General features: G+C 51.2%; 1 protein-coding gene across 1 annotated transcript in view; it reads left to right on the top strand.

The window, feature by feature from the left end:
• Positions 1–21,861, top strand: part of MYO3B (myosin IIIB) — a 442,582-nt gene that overhangs the window by 98,996 nt on the left and 321,725 nt on the right. The gene's annotated exons all lie outside the window — the stretch shown is intronic.

Raw genomic sequence — 21,861 nt, 5'->3', positions numbered from 1 at the left:
CTCATACCCTTGGTGATGGATGATCTTTGCTGTGAGGTGGTTTCTCATCTCCTTTGTGATGGTGGCTCATTCGTGTTAGGTGGTTTCTCATCCGCTTTTTGACGTGGCCCCTTTGGTGTGAGGTGGTTTCTCATCCCGTTAGTGATAAGGGCTCTTTGGTATGAGGTGGTTTCTCATCCCTTTTGTGATGAGGTCTCGTTGGTGTGAAGTAATTTCTCATCTGTTTTGTGATGTGGGCCCTTTACTATGAGGTGGTTTCTCATCCTCTTTGTGATGGGAGCCCTGTGGATTGGTGGTGTCTCACCACCTTTGTGATGTGGGCCCTGTAGTGTGAAGTGGTTTCTCATCCCCTTTTTGATGCAGGCTCTTTCATATGAATTGCTTTCTCATCCCCTGAGTGATGTGGCCCCTTTGGTGTGAGGTGGTTTCTCATTCCTTTGTGATGTGGCCCTTTTGGCGTGAGGTGGTTTCTCATCCCCTTTGTGGTGTGGCCACTTTGGTGTGAGGTGGTTTCTCATCTGCTTTGTGATGTGGGCCCTGTGGTGTGAAGTGGTTTCTCATCCGCTTTGTGATTTGCGCCATTTGGTGTGAGGTGGTTTCTCATCCTCTTTGTGATAAGGCCCTATGGTGTGATGTCGTTCCTCATCCGCTTTGTGATGTGTGCCCTGCGGTGTGAGGTGGTTTATCATCCCTTTTGTGATGTGGGCCCTGTGGTATGAGGTGGTTTTTCATCCCCTTTGTGATGTGTACCCTATTGTGTGATGTGGTCTGTCATCCCCTTTGTGATGTGAGCCCTGGGGTGGAGGTGGTTGCTCGTCCCCTTTGTGATGGGGGCTGTTTTGTGTGAGGTGGTTTCTCTTGCCGTTTGTGATGTGGGCCCTGTGGTGGTAGGTGGTTTTTCATCCCCTTAGTGATGGGGGATATTTGGTGTGAGTTGGTTTCTCATCCTCTTTGTGATGTGGGCTCATTTGTGTGAGGTGCTGTCTCATCCCCTTTGTGATGTGGGTCCTGTGGTGTGAGGTGGTTTCTCATGCCCTTTTTTAAGTGGGTCCTGTGTTATGAGTTGGTTTCTCATTCTCTTTGTGATGTGCCCCTTCGCTGTGAAGTGGCCTCTGATCCCCTTTCTGATGTGGGCGCTGTTGTGTGAGGTGGTGTCTCATCCCCTGTGTGATGAAGGCCCTTTGGTGTGAGTTTGTTTCTCCTCCCCTTTGTAATGGGGCCCTGTGTTGTGAGGTGGTTTCTTATCCCCTTTGTGATGTGGGCCCTGTGGTGTGAGGTGGTTTCTCATCCCGTTTGTGATGTGGGCCCTGTGGTGTGAGGTGGTTTTTTCTTCCCCTTTGTGATGTGGCCCCTTTGGTGTGAGGTGGTTTCTCATCCCCTTTTTGATGTGGGCCCTGTGTTGTGAGGTGGCTTGTCATCCCCTTTGTGATGTGAGCCCGGGAATGGAGGTGGCTGCTCATCCCCTTTGTGATGGGGGCTGTTTTGTGTGAGGTGCTTTCTCATCCCCTTTGTGATGTGGGCCCTCGGGTGAGGTGGTTGTTCATCCCCTTTGTGATGGGGGCTCTTTGGTGTGAGCTGGTTTCTCTTCCCCTTTGTGATGTGGGCCCTTTGGTGTGAGGTGGTTTCTCATCTCCTTTGTGATGTGGGCCCTGTGGTGTGAGGTGGATTCTCGACCGCTTTGTGATGTGTGCCCTGTGGTGTAAGGTGGATTTTCATCCCCTTTGTGATGTGTGCCCTGTGGTGTGAGGTGGTTTCTCATCCCTTTTGTGATGTGGGCCCTGTGGTTTGAGGTGGTTTCTCATACCCTTGGTGTTGGATGATCTTTGCTGTGAGGTGGTTTCTCATCCTCTTTGTGATGTGGGCCCTGTGGTGTGAAGTGGTTTTTCATCCCCTTTGTAATGGGGCCCTGTGGTGTGATGTCTTTTCTCATCCCCTTTGTGATGGGGGCTCTTTGGTGTGAGGTGGTTTCTCATCCCCTTTGTGATGGTGGCTCATTCGTGTTAGGTGGTTTCTCATCCCCTTTTTGACGTGGCCCCTTTGGTGTGAGGTGGTTTGTCATCCCGTTTGTGAAAGGGGCTCTTTGGTATGAGGTTGTTTCTCATCCCTTTTGTGATGAGGTCTCGTTGGTGTGAAGTAGTTTTTCATGTGTTTTGTGATGTGGGCCCTTTTCTGTGAGGTGGTTTCTCATCCTCTTTGTGATGGGAGCCCTGTGGAGTGGTGGTGTCTCACCACCTTTGTGATGTGGGCCCTGTAGTGTGAAGTGGTTTCTCATCCCCTTTTTGATGCAGGCTCTTTCATATGAATTGCTTTCTCATCCCCTGAGTGATGTGGCCCCTTTGGTGTGAGGTGGTTTCTCATCCCTTTGTGATGTGGCCCTTTTGGTGTGAGCTGGTTTCTCATCCCCTTTGTGATGTGGCCACTTTGTTGTGAGGTGGTTGCTCATCCCCATTGTGATGGGGGCTCTTTGGTGTGAAGGGGTTTCTCATCCCCTTTTTGATATGTGACCTATTGTGTCAGGTGGTTTCTCATCCCCTTTGTGATGTGGCCCCTTTGGTGTGAGGTGGTTTCTCACCTCCTTTGTGATGTGGGCCCTGTGGTTTTAGGTGGTTCCTCATCCCCTTTGTGATGGGGGCTCTTTGGTGTGAGGTGGTGTCTCATGCCCTTTCTGATGTGGCCCCTTTGGTGTGAGGTGCTTTTTCATCCCTTTGTGATGTGTCCCCTTTGGTGTGAGGTGGTTTCTCATCCCCTTAGTGATGTGGCCCTTTTGGTGTGAGGTGGTTTCTCATCCCCTTTGTGATATGGGCCCTGTGGTGTGAGGTGGTTTTTCATCCCCTTTGTGATGTGTACCCTGTGGTGTGAGGTGTGTTGTCATCCCCTTTGTGATGTGAGCCGTGGAATGGAGGTGGTTGCTCATCCCCTTTGTGATGTGGCCCCTTTGGTGTGAGGTGGTTTCTCTTCCCCTTTGTGAAGTGGGGCCTGTGGTGTGAGGTGGGTTGTCATCCCCTTTGTGATGTGGGCCCTCGGTTGTGAGGTGGTTGTTCATCCCCTTTGTGATGTGGGCCCTATGGTGTGAGGTGGTTACTTATCCCCTTTGTGATGCAGGCTCTTTCATTTGTAGTGGTTTCTCATCCCCTGAGTGATGTGGCCCTTTGGTGTGAGGTGGTTTCTCAGCCCCTTTGTGATGTGGCCCCTTTGGTGTGAGGTGGTTTCTCATCCCCTTTGTGAAGTGGGGCCTGTGGTGTGAGGTGGGTTGTCATCCCCTTTGTGATGTGGGCCCTGTGGTGTGAGGTGGTTTCTGATCCCATTTGTGATGTGTGCCCTTTGGTGTAAGGTGAGTTCTCATCCCCTTTGTGATGTGGACCCTGTGGTGTTAGGTGGTTTTTCATCCCCTTAGTGATGGGGACTCATTCGTGTTAGGTGGTTACTCATCGCCTTAGTGATGTGGCCCATTTGGTGTGAGGTGGTTTCTCATCCCCTTTGTGATGTGGGCCCTGTGGTGTTAGGTGGTTTTTCATCCCCTTAGTGATGGGGACTCATTCGTGTTAGGTGGTTACTCATCGCCTTAGTGATGTGGCCCATTTGGTGTGAGGTGGTTTCTCATCCCCTTTGTGATGTGGGCCCTGTGGTGTTAGGTGGTTTTTCATCCCCTTAGTGATGGGGACTCATTCGTGTTAGGTGGTTACTCATCGCCTTAGTGATGTGGCCCATTTGGTGTGAGGTGGTTTCTCATCCCCTTTGTGATGTGGGACCTGTGGTGTTAGGTGGTTTCTCATCCCCTTTGTGATGTGGGCCCTGTGGTGTTAGGTGCTTTCTCATCACCTTTGTGATGTGGGCCCTGTGGTGTGAAGTGGTTTCTCATCTGCTTTTTGATTTTGCGCCCTTTGGTGTGAGGTGCTTTCTCATCCTCTTTGTGATAAGGCCCTATGGTGTGATGTCGTTCCTCATCCCGTTTGTGATGTGGGCCCTGTGGTGGTAGGTGGTTTTTCATCCCCTTAGTGTTGGGGGCTATTTGGTGTGAGGTGGTTTCTCATCCCCTTTGCGATGTGGGCTCATTTGTGTGAGGTGCTGTCTCATCCCCTTTGTGATGTGGGTCCTGTGGTGTGAGGTGGATTCTCAACCGCTTTGTGATGTGTGCCCTGTACTGTAAGGTGGATTCTCATCCCCTTTGTGATGTGGCCACTTTGGTGTGAGGTGGTTTCTCAACTGCTTTGTGATGTGGGCCCTGTGGTGAGAGGTGGTTTCTGGTCCCCTTTGTGATGTGGCCCCTTTGGTGTGAGGTGGTTTCTCACCTCCTTTGTGATGTGGGCCCTGTGGTTTTAGGTGGTTCCTCATCCCCTTTGTGATGGGGGCTCTTTGGTGTGAGGTGGTGTCTCATGCCCTTTCTGATGTGGCCCCTTTGGTGTGAGGTGGTTTTTCATCCCTTTGTGATGTGTCCCCTTTGGTGTGAGGTGCTTTTTCATCCCTTTGTGATGTGTCCCCTTTGGTGTGAGGTGGTTTCTCATCCCCTTTGTGATATGGGCCCTGTGGTGTGAGGTGTGTTGTCATCCCCTTTGTGATGTGAGCCGTGGAATGGAGGTGGTTGCTCATCCCCTTTGTGATGTGGCCCCTTTAGTGTGAGGTGGTTTCTCTTCCCCTTTGTGAAGTGGGGCCTGTGGTGTGAGGTGGGTTGTCATCCCCTTTGTGATGTGGGCCCTCGGTTGTGAGGTGGTTGTTCATCCCCTTTGTGATGTTGCCCCTATGGTGTGAGGTGGTTACTTATCCCCTTTGTGATGCAGGCTCTTTCATTTGTAGTGGTTTCTCATCCCCTGAGTGATGTGGCCCTTTGGTGTGAGGTGGTTTCTCAACCCCTTTGTGATGTGGCCCCTTTGGTGTGACGTAGTTTCTCATCCCCTTTGTGAAGTGGGGCCTGTGGTGTGAGGTGGGTTGTCATCCCCTTTGTGATGTGGGCCCTGTGGTGTGAGGTGGTTTCTGATCCCATTTGTGATGTGTGCCCTTTGGTGTAAGGTGAGTTCTCATCCCCTTTGTGATGTGGGCCCTGTGGTGTTAGGTGGTTTTTCATCCCCTTAGTGATGGGGACTCATTCGTGTTAGGTGGTTACTCATCCCCTTAGTGATGTGGCCCATTTGGTGTGAGGTGGTTGCTCATCCCCATTGTCATGGGGGCTCTTTGGTGTGAAGGGGTTTCTCATCCCCTTTTTGATATGTGACCTATTGTGTCAGGTGGTTTCTCATCCCCTTTGTGATGTGGCCCCTTTGGTGTGAGGTGGTTTTTCATCCCTTTGTGATGAGTCCCCTTTGGTGCGAGTTGGTTTCTCATCTCCTTTGTGATGTGGGCCCTGTGGTGTTAGGTGCTTTCTCATCACCTTTGTGATGTGGGCCCTGTGGTGTGAAGTGGTTTCTCCTCCGCTTTGTGATTTGCACCCTTTGGTGTGAGGTGGTTTCTCATCCTCTTTGTGATAAGGCCCTATGGTGTGATGTCGTTCCTCATCCCCTTTGTGATGTGTGCCCTGCGGTGTGAGGTGGTTTCTCATCCCTTTTGTGATGTGGGCCCTGTGGTATGAGGTGGTTCTTTATCCCCTTTGTGATGTGTACACTATTGTGTGATGTGGGCTGTCATCCCCTTTGTGATGTGAGCCCTGGGGTGGAGGTGGTTGCTCGTCCCCTTTGTGATGGGGGCTGTTTTGTGTGAAGTGCTTTCTCATCCCGTTTGTGATGTGGGCCCTGTGGTGGTAGGTGGTTTTTCATCCCCTTAGTGATGGGGGCTATTTGGTGTGAGTTGGTTTCTCATCCTCTTTGTGATGTGGGCTCATTTTTGTGAGGTGCTGTCTCATCCCCTTTGTGATGTGGGTCCTTTGGTGTGAGGTGGTTTCTCATGCCCTTTTTTAAGTGGGTCTTGTGTTATGAGTTGGTTTCTCATTCTCTTTGTGATGTGCCCCTTTGCTGTGAAGTGGCCTCAGATCCCCTTTGTGATGTGGGCGCTGTTGTGTGAGGTGGTGTCTCATCCCGGTTGTGATGTGGGCCCTGCGGTGTGAGGTGGTTTTTTAATCCCCTTTGTGATGTGTCCCCTTTCGTGTGAGGTGGTTTTTCATCCCTTTGTGATATGTCCCTTTTGGTGTGAGGTGGTTGCTCATCCCCTTTTTGATGTGAGCCCTGGAATGGAGGTGGTTGCTCATCCCCTTTGTGATGGGGGCTGTTTTGTGTGAGGTGGTTTCTCATCCCCTTTGTGATGTTGGCCCTCGGGTGTGAGGTGGTTGTTCATCCCCTTTGTGATGTGGGCCCTCGGGTGTGAGGTGGTTGTTCATCCCCTTTGTGATTGGGGCTCTTTGGTGTGAGCTGGTTTCTCTTCCCCTTTGTGATGTGGGCCCTTTGGTGTCAGGTGATTTCTCATCTCCTTTGTGATGTGGGCCCTGTGGTGTGAGGTGGATTCTCATCCGCTTTGTGATGTGTGCCCTGTGGTGTGAGGTGGATTCTCATCCCCTCTGTGATGTGTACCCTGTGGTGTGAGGTGGTTTCTCATCCCCTTTGTGATGTGTCCCCTTTGGTGTGAGGTGCTTTTTCATCCCTTTGTGATGTGTCCCCTTTGGTGTGAGGTGGTTTCTCATCCACTTAGTGATGTGGCCCTTTTGGTGTGAGGTGGTTTCTCATCCCCTTTGTGATGTGGTCCTTTTGGTGTGAGGTGGTTTCTCATCCCCTTTGTGATGTGAGCCGTGGAATGGAAGTGGTTGCTCATCCCCTTTGTGATGTGGCCCCTTTGGTGTGAGGTGGTTTCTCTTCCACTTTGTGAAGTGGTTCCTGTGGTGTGAGGTGGGTGGTCATCCCCTTTGTGATGTGGGCCCTCGGGTGTGAGGTGGTTACTTATCCCCTTTGTGATGCAGGGTCTTTCATTTGTAGTGGTTTCTCATCCCCTGAGTGATGTGGCCCCTTGGTGTGAGGTGGTTTCTCAACTCCTTCGTGATGTGGCCCCTTTGGTGTGAGGTGGTTTCTCATCCCCTTTTTGAAGTGGGGCCTGTGGTGTGAGGTGGGTTGTCATCCCCTTTGTGATGTGGGCCCTGTGGTGTGAGGTGATTGCTCATCCCCTTTGTGATGGGGGCTCTTTGGTGTGAGGTGGTGTCTCATCCCCTTTGTGATGTGGGCCCTCTGGTGTGGGGTGGTTTCTCATCCCCTTTGTGATGTCGGCACTATGGTGTGAGGTGGTTTCTCATCCCCTTTGTGATGTGGGCCCTGTGGTGTTAGGTGGTTCCTCATTCCCTTTGTGATGTGGGCGTGTGGTGTGAGGTCGTTTCTCATCCTGTTTGTGATGTGGGCCCTGTGGTGTGAAATTATTTCTTACCGCTTTGTGATATGGCCCCTTTGGTTTGAGGAAGTTTGCTATCCCCTTTGTGATGTGCCCCTTTGGTGTGAGGTGGTTTCTCATCCCCTTAGTGATGTGGCCCTTTTGGTGTGAGGTGGTTTCTCATCCCCTTTGTGATATGGGCCCTGTGGTGTGAGGTGGTTTTTCATCCCCTTTGTGATGTGTACCCTTTGGTGTGAGGTGTGTTGTCATCCCCTTTGTGATGTGGCTCTGTGGTGTGAGGTGGTTTCTCATCCCGTTTGTGATGTGGGCCCTGTCGTGTGAGGTGGTTTTTCATCCCCTTTGTGATGTGTACCCTGTGGTTTGAGGTGTGTTGTCATCCCCTTTGTGATGTGAGCCGTGGAATGGAGGTGGTTGCTCATCCCCTTTGTGATGTGGCCCCTTTGGTGTGAGGTGGTTTCTCTTCCCCTTTGTGAAGTGGGGCCTGTGGTGTGAGGTGGGTTGTCATCCCCTTTGTGATGTGGGCCCTTGGGTGTGAGGTGGTTGTTCATCCCCTTTGTGATGGGGGCTCTTTGGTGTGAGCTGGTTTCTCTTCCCCTTTGTGATGTGGTCCCTTTGCTGTGAGGTGGTTTCTCATCTCCTTTGTAATGTGGGCCCTGTGGTGTGAGGTGCTTTCTCAACCCCTTTGTGATGTGGCCCCTTTGCTGTGACGTGGTTTCTCATCCCCTTTGTGATGTGGGCCCTTTGGTGCGAGGTGGTTTCTCATCCGCTTTGTGATGTGGGCCTTGTGGTGTTAGGTCCTTTCTCATCACCTTTGTGATGTGGGCCCTGTGGTGTGAAGTGGTTTCTCATCCGCTTTGTGATTTGCGCCATTTGGTGTGAGGTGGTTTCTCATCCTCTTTGTGATAAGGCCCTATGGTGTGATGTCGTTCCTCATCCCCTTTGTGATGTGTGCCCTGCGGTGTGAGGTGGTTTATCATCCCTTTTGTGATGTGGGCCCTGTGGTATGAGGTGGTTTTTCATCCCCTTTGTGATGTGTACCCTATTGTGTGATGTGGTCTGTCATCCCCTTTGTGATGTGAGCCCTGGGGTGGAGGTGGTTGCTCGTCCCCTTTGTGATGGGGGCTGTTTTGTGTGAGGTGGTTTCTCTTGCCGTTTGTGATGTGGGCCCTGTGGTGGTAGGTGGTTTTTCATCCCCTTAGTGATGGGGGATATTTGGTGTGAGTTGGTTTCTCATCCTCTTTGTGATGTGGGCTCATTTGTGTGAGGTGCTGTCTCATCCCCTTTGTGATGTGGGTCCTGTGGTGTGAGGTGGTTTCTCATCCCGTTTGTGATGTGGGCCCTGTGGTGTGAGGTGGTTTTTTCTTCCCCTTTGTGATGTGGCCCCTTTGGTGTGAGGTGGTTTCTCATCACTTTGTGATGTGTCCCCTTTGGTGTGAGGTGGTTTCTCATCCCCTTTTTGATGTGGGCCCTGTGTTGTGAGGTGGCTTGTCATCCCCTTTGTGATGTGAGCCCTGGAATGGAGGTGGCTGCTCATCCCCTTTGTGATGGGGGCTGTTTTGTGTGAGGTGCTTTCTCATCCCCTTTGTGATGTGGGCCCTCGGGTGAGGTGGTTGTTCATCCCCTTTGTGATGGGGGCTCTTTGGTGTGAGCTGGTTTCTCTTCCCGTTTGTGATGTGGGCCCTTTGGTGTGAGGTGGTTTCTCACCTCCTTTGTGATGTGGGCCCTGTGGTGTGAGGTGGATTCTCGACCGCTTTGTGATTTGTGCCCTGTGGTGTAAGGTGGATTTTCATCCCCTTTGTGATGTGTGCCCTGTGGTGTGAGGTGGTTTCTCATCCCTTTTGTGATGTGGGCCCTGTGGTGTGAGGTGGTTTCTCATCCCCTTTGTGATGGTGGCTCATTCGTGTTAGGTGGTTTCTGATCCCCTTTTTGACGTGGCCCCTTTGGTGTGAGGTGGTTTGTCATCCCGTTAGTGAAAGGGGCTCTTTGGTATGAGGTTGTTTCTCATCCCTTTTGTGATGAGGTCTCGTTGGTGTGAAGTAGTTTTTCATGTGTTTTGTGATGTGGGCCCTTTTCTGTGAGGTGGTTTCTCATCCTCTTTGTGATGGGAGCTCTGTGGAGTGGTGGTGTCTCACCACCTTTGTGATGTGGGCCCTGTAGTGTGAAGTGGTTTCTCATCCCCTTTTTGATGCAGGCTCTTTCATATGAATTGCTTTCTCATCCCCTGAGTGATGTGGCCCCTTTGGTGTGAGGTGGTTTCTCATCCCTTTGTGATGTGGCCCTTTTGGTGTGAGGTGGTTTCTCATCCCCTTTGTGATGTGGCCACTTTGGTGTGAGGTGGTTTCTCATCTCCTTTGTGATGTGGGCCCTGTGTTGTGAGGTGGTTGCTCATCCCCATTGTGATGGGGGCTCTTTGGTGTGTAGGGGTTTCTCATCCCCTTTTTGATATGTGACCTATTGTGTCAGGTGGTTTCTCATCCCCTTTGTGATGTGGCCCCTTTGGTGTGAGGTGGTTTCTCATCCCCTTTGTGATGTGGCCCCTTTGCTTTGAGGTGGTTTCTCACCTCCTTTGTGATGTGGGCCCTGTGGTTTTAGGCGGTTCCTCATCCCCTTTCTAATGGGGGCTCTTTGGTGTGAGGTGGTGTCTCATCCCCTTTGTGATGTGTCCCCTTTGGTGTGAGGTGGTTTCTCATCCCCTTAGTGATGTGGCCCTTTTGGTGTGAGGTGGTTTCTCATCCCCTTTGTGATGTGGTCCTTTTGGTGTGAGGTGGTTTCTCATCCCCTTTGTGATGTTGCCCCTTTGGTGTGAGGTGGTTTCTCTTCCACTTTGTGAAGTGGCTCCTGTTGTGTGAGGTGGGTTGTCATCCCCTTTGTGATGTGGGCCCTGTGGTGTGAGGTGGTTTCTGATCCCATTTGTGATGTGTGCCCTTCGGTGTAAGGTGAGTTCTCATCCCCTGTGTGATGTGGGCCCTTTGGTGTTAGGTGGTTTTTCATCCCTTTAGTGATGGGGTCTATTGTTCTGAGGTGGTTTCTCATCCTCTTTGTGATGGGGGCTCTTTGGTGTGAGGTGGTGTCTCATCCCCTTTGTGATGTGGCCCCTTTGGTGTGAGGTGCTTTTTCATCCCTTTGTGATGTGTCCCCTTTGGTGTGAGGTGGTTTCTCATCCCCGTTGTGATGTGGGCCTTCGGGTGTGAGGTGGTTGTTCATCCCCTTTGTGATGTGTCCCTTTTGGTGTGAGGTGGTTTCTCATCCCCTTTGTGATATGGGGCCTGTGGTGTGAGGTGGTTTTTCATCCCCTTTGTGATGTGTACCCTGTGGTGTGAGGTGTGTTGTCATCCCCTTTGTGATGTGAGCCGTTGAATGGAGGTGGTTGCTCATCCCCTTTGTGATGTGGCCCCTTTGGTGTGAGGTGGTTTCTCTTCCCCTTTGTGAAGTTGGGACAGTGGTGTGAGGTGGGTTGTCATCCCCTTTGTGATGTGGGCCCTCGGGTGTGAGGTGGTTGTTCATCCCCTTTGTGATGTGGGCCCTATGGTGTGAGGTGGTTACTTATCCCCTTTGTGATGCAGGCTCTTTCATTTGTAGTGGTTTCTCATCCCCTGAGTGATGTGGCCCCTTGGTGTGAGGTGGTTTCTCAACCCCTTTGTGATGTGGCCCCTTTGGTGTGACGTGGTTTCTCATCCCCTTTGTGAAGTGGGGCCTGTGGTGTGAGGTGGGTTGTTATCCCCTTTGTGATGTGGGCCCTGTGGTGTGAGGTGGTTTCTGATCCCATTTGTGACGTGTGCCCTTTGATGTAAGGTGAGTTCTCATCCCCTGTGTGATGTGGGCCCTTTGGTGTTAGGTGGTTTTTCATCCCTTTAGTGATGGGGTCTATTGGTCTGAGGTGGTTTCTCATCCTCTTTGTGATGGGGACTCATTCGTGTTAGGTGGTTACTCATCCCCTTAGTGATGTGGCCCATTTGGTGTGAGGTGGTTTCTCATACCCTTTTTTAATGTGGCCCCTTTGGTGCGAGGTGGTTTCTCATCCCCTTTGTGATGTGGGCCCTGTGGTGTTAGGTGCTTTCTCATCACCTTTGTGATGTGGGCCCTGTGGTGTGAGGTGGTTTCTCATGCCCTTTTTTAAGTGGATCCTGTGTTATGCGTTGGTTTCTCATTCTCTTTGTGATGTGCCCCTTTGCTGTGAAGTAGCCTCTGATCCCCTTTGTGATGTGGGCGCTGTTGTGTGAGGTGGTGTCTCATCCCCTGTGTGATAAAGGCCCTTTGGTGTGAGTTTGTTTCTCCTCCCCTTTGTAATGGGGCCCTGTGTTGTGAGGTGGTTTCTTATCCCCTTTGTGATGTGGGCCCTGTGGTGTGAGGTGGTTTCTCATCCTGTTTGTTGTGTGGGCCCAGTGGTGTGAGGTGGTTTTTTCATCCTCTTTCTGATGTGGCCCCTTTGGTGTGAGGTGGTTTTTCATCCCTTTGTGATGTGTCCCCTTTGGTGTGAGGTGCTTTTTCATCCCTTTGTGATGTGTCCCCTTTGGTGTGAGGTGGTTTCTCATCCCCTTAGTGATGTGGCCCTTTTGGTGTGAGGTGGTTTCTCATCCCCTTTGTGATATGGGCCCTGTGGTGTGAGGTGGTTTTTCATCCCCTTTGTGATGTGTACCCTGTGGTGTGAGGTGTGTTGTCATCCCCTTTGTGATGTGAGCCGTGGAATGGAGGTGGTTGCTCATCCCCTTTGTGATGTGGCCCCTTTGGTGTGAGGTGGTTTCTCTTCCCCTTTGTGAAGTGGGGCCTGTGGTGTGAGGTGGGTTGTCATCCCCTTTGTGATGTGGGCCCTCGGGTGTGAGGTGGTTGTTCATCCCCTTTGTGATGTGGGCCCTATGGTGTGAGGTGGTTACTTATCCCCTTTGTGATGCAGGCTCTTTCATTTTTAGTGGTTTGTCATCCCCTGAGTGATGTGGCCCTTTGGTGTGAGGTGGTTTCTCAGCCCCTTTGTGATGTGGCCCCTTTGGTGTGACGTGGTTTCTCATCCCCTTTGTGAAGTGGGGCCTGTGGTGTGAGGTGGGTTGTCATCCCCTTTGTGATGTGGGCCCTGTGGTGTGAGGTGGTTTCTGATCCCATTTGTAATGTGTGCCCTTTGGTGTAAGGTGAGTTCTCATCCCCTTTGTGATGTGGGCCCTGTGGTGTTAGGTGGTTTTTCATCCCCTAAGTGATGGGGACTCATTCGTGTTAGGTGCTTACTCATCCCCTTAGTGATGTGGCCCATTTGGTGTGAGGTGGTTTCTCATCCCCTTTGTGATGTGGCCCCTTTGGTGCGAGGTGGTTTCTCATCCCCTTTTTGATGTGTGCCCTGAGGTGTGAGGTGGTTTCTCATCCCTTTTGTGATGTGGGCCCTGTGGTATGAGGTGGTTTTTCATCCCCTTTGTGATGTGTACCCTATTGTGTGATGTGGGCTGTCATCCCCTTTGTGATGTGAGCCCTGGGGTGGAGGTGGTTGCTCGTCCCCTTTGTGATGGGGGCTGTTTTGTGTGAGGTGCTTTCTCATCCCGTTTGTGATGTGGGCCCTGTGGTGGTAGGTGGTTCTTCATCCCCTTAGTGATGGGGGCTATTTGGTGTGAGGTGGTTTCTCATCCCCTTTGCGATGTGGGCTCATTTGTGTGAGTTGCTGTCTCATCCCCTTTGTGATGTGGGTCCTGTGGTGTGAGGTGGTTTCTCATTCTCTTTGTGATGTGCCCCTTTGCTGTGAAGTGGCCTCAGATCCCCTTTGTGATGTGGGCTCTGTTGTGTGAGGTGGTGTCTCATCCCCTGTGTGATGAAGGCCCTTTGGTGTGAGTTTGTTTCTCCTCCACCTTTGTAATGGGGCCCTGTGTTGTGAGGTAGTTTCTCATCCCCTTTGTGATGTGGGCCCTGTGGTGTGAGGTGGTTTCTCATCCCGTTTCTGATGTGGGCCCTGTGGTGTGAGGTGGTTTTTCCTCCCTTTGTGATGTGTCCCCTTTGGTGTGAGGTGGTTGCTCATCCCCTTTTTGATGTGGGCCCTGTGGTGTGAGGTGGATTTTCATTCCCTTTGTGATGTGTACCCTGTGGTGTGAGGTGGCTTGTCATCCCCTTTGTGATGTGAGCCCTGGAATGGAGGTGGTTGCTCATCCCCTTTGTGATGGGGGCTCTTTGGTGTGAGCTGGTTTCTCTTCCCCTTTGTGATGTGGGCCCTTTGGTGTGAGGTGGTTTCTCATCTCCTTTGTGATGTGGTCCCTGTGGTGTGAGGTGGATTCTCAACCGCTTTGTGATGTGTGCCCTGTGCTGTAAGGTGGATTCTCATCCCCTTTGTGATGTGTGCCCTGTGGTGTGAGGTGGTTTCTCATCCCTTTTGTGATGTGGGCCCTGTGGTTTGAGGTGGTTTCTCATCTCCTTTGTGATGTGGTCCCTGTGGTGTGAGGTGGATTCTCAACCGGTTTGTGATGTGTGCCCTGTGCTGTAAGGTGGATTCTCATCCCCTTTGTGATATGTGCCCTGTGGTGTGAGGTGGTTTCTCTTCCCCTTTGTGATGTGGGCCCTTTGGTGTGAGGTGGTTTCTCATCTCCTTTGTGATGTGGTCCCTGTGGTGTTAGGTGGATTCTCAACTGCTTTGTGATGTGTGCCCTGTGCTGTAAGGTAAATTCTCATCCCCTTTGTGATGTGTGCCCTGTGGTGTTAGGTGGTTTCTCATCCCTTTTGTGATGTGGGCCCTGTGGTTTGAGGTGGTTTCTCATACCCTTGGTGATGGATGATCTTTGCTGTGAGGTGGTTTCTCATCTCCTTTGTGATGGTGGCTCATTCGTGTTAGGTGGTTTCTCATCCGCTTTTTGACGTGGCCCCTTTGGTGTGAGGTGGTTTCTCATCCCGTTAGTGATAAGGGCTCTTTGGTATGAGGTGGTTTCTCATCCCTTTTGTGATGAGGTCTCGTTGGTGTGAAGTAATTTCTCATCTGTTTTGTGATGTGGGCCCTTTACTATGAGGTGGTTTCTCATCCTCTTTGTGATGGGAGCCCTGTGGATTGGTGGTGTCTCACCACCTTTGTGATGTGGGCCCTGTAGTGTGAAGTGGTTTCTCATCCCCTTTTTGATGCAGGCTCTTTCATATGAATTGCTTTCTCATCCCCTGAGTGATGTGGCCCCTTTGGTGTGAGGTGGTTTCTCATCCCTTTGTGATGTGGCCCTTTTGGTGTGAGGTGGTTTCTCATCCCCTTTGTGGTGTGGCCACTTTGGTGTGAGGTGGTTTCTCATCTGCTTTGTGATGTGGGCCCTGTGGTGTGAGGTGGTTTCTGGTCCCATTTGTGATGTGTGCCCTTTGGTGTGAGGTGGTTTATTATCCCCTATGTGATGTGGGCCCTGTGGTGTGAGGTGGTTGCTCATCCCCATTGTCATGGGGGCTCTTTGGTGTGAAGGGGTTTCTCATCCCCTTTTTGATATGTGACCTATTGTGTCAGGTGGTTTCTCATCCCCTTTGTGATGTGCCCCCTTTGGTGTGAGGTGGTTTTTCATCCCTTTGTGATGAGTCCCCTTTGGTGCGAGTTGGTTTCTCATCCCCTTTGTGATGTGGGCCCTGTGGTGTTAGGTGCTTTCTCATCACCTTTGTGATGTGGGCCCTGTGGTGTGAAGTGGTTTCTCATCCGCTTTGTGATTTGCGCCCTTTGGTGTGAGGTGGTTTTTCATCCCATTGTGATGTGTCCCCTTTGGTGTGAGGTGCTTTTTCATCCCTTTGTGATGTGTCCCCTTTGGTGTGAGGTGGTTTGTCATCCCGTTAGTGATAGGGGCTCTTTGGTATGAGGTGGTTTCTCATCCCTTTTGTGATGAGGTCTCGTTGGTGTGAAGTAGTTTCTCATCTGTTTTGTGATGTGGGCCCTGTAGTGTGAAGTGGTTTCTCATCCCGTTTTTGATGCAGGCTCTTTCATATGAATTGGTTTCTCATCCCCTTTGTGATGTGGCCCCTTTGGTGTGACGTGGTTTCTCATCCCCTTTGTGAAGTGGGGCCTGTGGTGTGAGGTGGGTTGTCATCCCCTTTGTGATGTGGGCCCTGTGGTGTTAGGTGGTTTTTCATCCCCTTAGTGATGTGGCCCATGTGGTGTGAGGTGGTTTCTCATACCCTTTGTGATGTGGCCCCTTTGGTGCGAGGTGGTTTCTCATCCCCTTTGTGATGTGGGCCCTGTGGTGTTAGGTGGTTTCTCATCCTCTTTGTGATGTGGGCACTGTGGTGTGAGGTGGTTTTTCATCCCCTTTGTGATGTGGGCCCTGTGGTGTGAGGTGGGTTGTCATCCCCTTTGTGATGTGGCCCCTTTGGTGTGAGGTGCTTTTTCATCCTTTTGTGATGTGTCCCCTTTGGTGTGAGGTGGTTGCTCATCCCCTTTTTGATGTGGGCCCTGTGGTGTGAGGTGGATTTTCATCCTCTTTGTGATGTGTACCCTGTGGTGTCAGGTGGCTTGTCATCCCCTTTGTGATGTGAGCCCTGGAATGGAGGTGGTTGCTCATCCCCTTTGTGATGGGGGCTGTTTTGTGTGAGGTGGTTTCTCATCCCCTGTGTGATGAAGGCCCTTTGGTGTGAGTTTGTTTCTCCTCCACCTTTGTAATGGGGCCCTGTGTTGTGAGGTAGTTTCTCATCCCCTTTGTGATGTGGGCCCTGTGGTGTGAGGTGGTTTCTCATCCCGTTTGTGATGTGGGCCCTGTGGTGTGAGTTGGTTTTTTCATCCCCTTTGTGATGTGGCCCCTTTGGTGTGAGGTGGCTTCTCATCCACTTTGTGATGTGAGCCCTGGAATGGAGGTGGTTGTTCATCCCCTTTGTGATGGGGGCTCTTTGTAGTGAGCTGGTTTCTCTTCCCCTTTGTGATGTGGGCCCTTTGGAGTGAGGTGGTTTCTCATCTCCTTTGTGATGTGGGTCCTGTGGTATGAGGTGGTTTTTCATCCCCTTTGTGATGTGTACCCTATTGTGTGATGTGGTCTGTCATCCCCTTTGTGATGTGAGCCCTGGGGTGGAGGTGGTTGCTCGTCCCCTTTGTGATGGGGGCTGTTTTGTGTGAGGTGCTTTCTCATCCCGTTTGTGATGTGGGCCCTGTGGTGGTAGGTGGTTTTTCATCCCCTTAGTGATGGGGGATATTTGGTGTGAGTTGGTTTCTCATCCTCTTTGTGATGTGGGCTCATTTGTATGAGGTGCTGTCTCATCCCCTTTGTGATGTGGGTCCTGTGGTGTGAGGTGGTTTCTCATGCCCTTTTTTAAGTGGATCCTGTGTTATGCGTTGGTTTCTCATTCTCTTTGTGATGTGCCCCTTTGCTGTGAAGTGGCCTCTGATCCCCTTTGTGATGTGGGCGCTGTTGTGTGAGGTGGTGTCTCATCCCCTGTGTGATAAAGGCCCTTTGGTGTGAGTTTGTTTCTCCTCCCCTTTGTAATGGGGCCCTGTGTTGTGAGGTGGTTTCTTATCCCCTTTGTGATGTGGGCCCTGTGGTGTGAGGTGGTTTCTCATCCCGTTTGTTGTGTGGGCCCAGTGGTGTGAGGTGGTTTTTTCATCCTCTTTCTGATGTGGCCCCTTTGGTGTGAGGTGGTTTTTCATCCCTTTGTGATGTGTCCCCTTTGGTGTGAGGTGCTTTTTCATCCCTTTGTGATGTGTCCCCTTTGGTGTGAGGTGGTTTCTCATCCCCTTAGTGATGTGGCCCTTTTGGTGTGAGGTGGTTTCTCATCCCCTTTGTGATATGGGCCCTGTGGTGTGAGGTGGTTTTTCATCCCCTTTGTGATGTGTACCCTGTGGTGTGAGGTGTGTTGTCATCCCCTTTGTGATGTGAGCCGTGGAATGGAGGTGGTTGCTCATCCCCTTTGTGATGTGGCCCCTTTGGTGTGAGGTGGTTTCTCTTCCCCTTTGTGAAGTGGGGCCTGTGGTGTGAGGTGGTTTCTGATCCCATTTGTAATGTGTGCCCTTTGGTGTAAGGTGAGTTCTCATCCCCTTTGTGATGTGGGCCCTGTGGTGTTAGGTGGTTTTTCATTCCCTAAGTGATGGGGACTCATTCGTGTTAGGTGCTTACTCATCCCCTTAGTGATGTGGCCCATTTGGTGTGAGGTGGTTTCTCATCCCCTTTGTGATGTGGCCCCTTTGGTGCGAGGTGGTTTCTCATCCCCTTTTTGATGTGTGCCCTGAGGTGTGAGGTGGTTTCTCATCCCCTTTGTGATGTGGGCCCTGTGGTGTGAGGTGGTTTCTGATCCCATTTGTAATGTGTGCCCTTTGGTGTAAGGTGAGTTCTCATCCCCTTTGTGATGTGGGCCCTGTGGTGTTAGGTGGTTTTTCATCCCCTAAGTGATGGGGACTCATTCGTGTTAGGTGCTTACTCATCCCCTTAGTGATGTGGCCCATTTGGTGTGAGGTGGTTTCTCATCCCCTTTGTGATGTGGCCCCTTTGGTGCGAGGTGGTTTCTCATCCCCTTTTTGATGTGTGCCCTGAGGTGTGAGGTGGTTTCTCATCCCTTTTGTGATGTGGGCCCTGTGGTATGAGGTGGTTTTTCATCCCCTTTGTGATGTGTACCCTATTGTGTGATGTGGGCTGTCATCCCCTTTGTGATGTGAGCCCTGGGGTGGAGGTGGTTGCTCGTCCCCTTTGTGATGGGGGCTGTTTTGTGTGAGGTGCTTTCTCATCCCGTTTGTGATGTGGGCCCTGTGGTGGTAGGTGGTTCTTCATCCCCTTAGTGATGGGGGCTATTTGGTGTGAGGTGGTTTCTCATCCCCTTTGCGATGTGGGCTCATTTGTGTGAGTTGCTGTCTCATCCCCTTTGTGATGTGGGTCCTGTGGTGTGAGGTGGTTTCTCATTCTCTTTGTGATGTGCCCCTTTGCTGTGAAGTGGCCTCAGATCCCCTTTGTGATGTGGGCTCTGTTGTGTGAGGTGGTGTCTCATCCCCTGTGTGATGAAGGCCCTTTGGTGTGAGTTTGTTTCTCCTCCACCTTTGTAATGGGGCCCTGTGTTGTGAGGTAGTTTCTCATCCCCTTTGTGATGTGGGCCCTGTGGTGTGAGGTGGTTTCTCATCCCGTTTCTGATGTGGGCCCTGTGGTGTGAGGTGGTTTTTCCTCCCTTTGTGATGTGTCCCCTTTGGTGTGAGGTGGTTGCTCATCCCCTTTTTGATGTGGGCCCTGTGGTGTGAGGTGGATTTTCATTCCCTTTGTGATGTGTACCCTGTGGTGTGAGGTGGCTTGTCATCCCCTTTGTGATGTGAGCCCTGGAATGGAGGTGGTTGCTCATCCCCTTTGTGATGGGGGCTCTTTGGTGTGAGCTGGTTTCTCTTCCCCTTTGTGATGTGGGCCCTTTGGTGTGAGGTGGTTTCTCATCTCCTTTGTGATGTGGTCCCTGTGGTGTGAGGTGGATTCTCAACCGCTTTGTGATGTGTGCCCTGTGCTGTAAGGTGGATTCTCATCCCCTTTGTGATGTGTGCCCTGTGGTGTGAGGTGGTTTCTCATCCCTTTTGTGATGTGGGCCCTGTGGTTTGAGGTGGTTTCTCATCTCCTTTGTGATGTGGTCCCTGTGGTGTGAGGTGGATTCTCAACCGGTTTGTGATGTGTGCCCTGTGCTGTAAGGTGGATTCTCATCCCCTTTGTGATATGTGCCCTGTGGTGTGAGGTGGTTTCTCTTCCCCTTTGTGATGTGGGCCCTTTGGTGTGAGGTGGTTTCTCATCTCCTTTGTGATGTGGTCCCTGTGGTGTTAGGTGGATTCTCAACTGCTTTGTGATGTGTGCCCTGTGCTGTAAGGTAAATTCTCATCCCCTTTGTGATGTGTGCCCTGTGGTGTTAGGTGGTTTCTCATCCCTTTTGTGATGTGGGCCCTGTGGTTTGAGGTGGTTTCTCATACCCTTGGTGATGGATGATCTTTGCTGTGAGGTGGTTTCTCATCTCCTTTGTGATGGTGGCTCATTCGTGTTAGGTGGTTTCTCATCCGCTTTTTGACGTGGCCCCTTTGGTGTGAGGTGGTTTCTCATCCCGTTAGTGATAAGGGCTCTTTGGTATGAGGTGGTTTCTCATCCCTTTTGTGATGAGGTCTCGTTGGTGTGAAGTAATTTCTCATCTGTTTTGTGATGTGGGCCCTTTACTATGAGGTGGTTTCTCATCCTCTTTGTGATGGGAGCCCTGTGGATTGGTGGTGTCTCACCACCTTTGTGATGTGGGCCCTGTAGTGTGAAGTGGTTTCTCATCCCCTTTTTGATGCAGGCTCTTTCATATGAATTGCTTTCTCATCCCCTGAGTGATGTGGCCCCTTTGGTGTGAGGTGGTTTCTCATCCCTTTGTGATGTGGCCCTTTTGGTGTGAGGTGGTTTCTCATCCCCTTTGTGGTGTGGCCACTTTGGTGTGAGGTGGTTTCTCATCTGCTTTGTGATGTGGGCCCTGTGGTGTGAGGTGGTTTCTGGTCCCATTTGTGATGTGTGCCCTTTGGTGTGAGGTGGTTTATTATCCCCTATGTGATGTGGGCCCTGTGGTGTGAGGTGGTTGCTCATCCCCATTGTCATGGGGGCTCTTTGGTGTGAAGGGGTTTCTCATCCCCTTTTTGATATGTGACCTATTGTGTCAGGTGGTTTCTCATCCCCTTTGTGATGTGCCCCCTTTGGTGTGAGGTGGTTTTTCATCCCTTTGTGATGAGTCCCCTTTGGTGCGAGTTGGTTTCTCATCCCCTTTGTGATGTGGGCCCTGTGGTGTTAGGTGCTTTCTCATCACCTTTGTGATGTGGGCCCTGTGGTGTGAAGTGGTTTCTCATCCGCTTTGTGATTTGCGCCCTTTGGTGTGAGGTGGTTTTTCATCCCATTGTGATGTGTCCCCTTTGGTGTGAGGTGCTTTTTCATCCCTTTGTGATGTGTCCCCTTTGGTGTGAGGTGGTTTGTCATCCCGTTAGTGATAGGGGCTCTTTGGTATGAGGTGGTTTCTCATCCCTTTTGTGATGAGGTCTCGTTGGTGTGAAGTAGTTTCTCATCTGTTTTGTGATGTGGGCCCTGTAGTGTGAAGTGGTTTCTCATCCCGTTTTTGATGCAGGCTCTTTCATATGAATTGGTTTCTCATCCCCTGAGTGATGTGGCCCCTTTGGTGTGAGCTGGTTTCTCATCCCTTTGTGATGTGGCCCTTTTGGTGTGAGGTGGTTTACATCCCCTTTGTGATGTGGCCACTTTGGTGTGAGGTGGTTTCTCATCTGCTTTGTGATGTGGGCCCTGTGGTGTGAGGTGGTTACTTATCCCCTTTGTGATTCAGGCTCTTTCATTTGTAGTGGTTTCTCATCCCCTGAGTGATGTGGCCCTTTGGTGTGAGGTGTTTTCTCAACCCCTTTGTGATGTGGCCCCTTTGGTGTGACGTGGTTTCTCATCCCCTTTGTGAAGTGGGGCCTGTGGTGTGAGGTGGGTTGTCATCCCCTTTGTGATGTGGGCCCTGTGGTGTTAGGTGGTTTTTCATCCCCTTAGTGATGTGGCCCATGTGGTGTGAGGTGGTTTCTCATACCCTTTGTGATGTGGCCCCTTTGGTGCGAGGTGGTTTCTCATCCCCTTTGTGATGTGGGCCCTGTGGTGTTAGGTGGTTTCTCATCCTCTTTGTGATGTGGGCACTGTGGTGTGAGGTGGTTTTTCATCCCCTTTGTGATGTGGGCCCTGTGGTGTGAGGTGGTTTTTCATCCCCTTTGTGATGTGGCCCCTTTGGTGTGAGGTGCTTTTTCATCCTTTTGTGATGTGTCCCCTTTGGTGTGAGGTGGTTGCTCATCCCCTTTTTGATGTGGGCCCTGTGGTGTGAGGTGGATTTTCATCCTCTTTGTGATGTGTACCCTGTGGTGTCAGGTGGCTTGTCATCCCCTTTGTGATGTGAGCCCTGGAATGGAGGTGGTTGCTCATCCCCTTTGTGATGGGGGCTGTTTTGTGTGAGGTGGTTTCTCATCCCCTGTGTGATGAAGGCCCTTTGGTGTGAGTTTGTTTCTCCTCCACCTTTGTAATGGGGCCCTGTGTTGTGAGGTAGTTTCTCATCCCCTTTGTGATGTGGGCCCTGTGGTGTGAGGTGGTTTCTCATCCCGTTTGTGATGTGGGCCCTGTGGTGTGAGGTGGTTTTTTCATCCCCTTTGTGATGTGGCCCCTTTGGTGTGAGGTGGCTTCTCATCCACTTTGTGATGTGAGCCCTGGAATGGAGGTGGTTGTTCATCCCCTTTGTGATGGGGGCTCTTTGTAGTGAGCTGGTTTCTCTTCCCCTTTGTGATGTGGGCCCTTTGGAGTGAGGTGGTTTCTCATCTCCTTTGTGATGTGGGTCCTGTGGTATGAGGTGGTTTTTCATCCCCTTTGTGATGTGTACCCTATTGTGTGATGTGGTCTGTCATCCCCTTTGTGATGTGAGCCCTGGGGTGGAGGTGGTTGCTCGTCCCCTTTGTGATGGGGGCTGTTTTGTGTGAGGTGCTTTCTCATCCCGTTTGTGATGTGGGCCCTGTGGTGGTAGGTGGTTTTTCATCCCCTTAGTGATGGGGGATATTTGGTGTGAGTTGGTTTCTCATCCTCTTTGTGATGTGGGCTCATTTGTATGAGGTGCTGTCTCATCCCCTTTGTGATGTGGGTCCTGTGGTGTGAGGTGGTTTCTCATGCCCTTTTT

The sequence above is a fragment of the Balaenoptera borealis genome (assembly GCF_965194805.1).
Source record: "Balaenoptera borealis genome assembly, chromosome: 6".
NCBI classification, from domain to species: Eukaryota; Metazoa; Chordata; class Mammalia; order Artiodactyla; family Balaenopteridae; genus Balaenoptera; species Balaenoptera borealis.
Note: the sequence above shows the minus strand (reverse complement) of the source record. Positions and strands in the feature narration are given on the sequence as shown.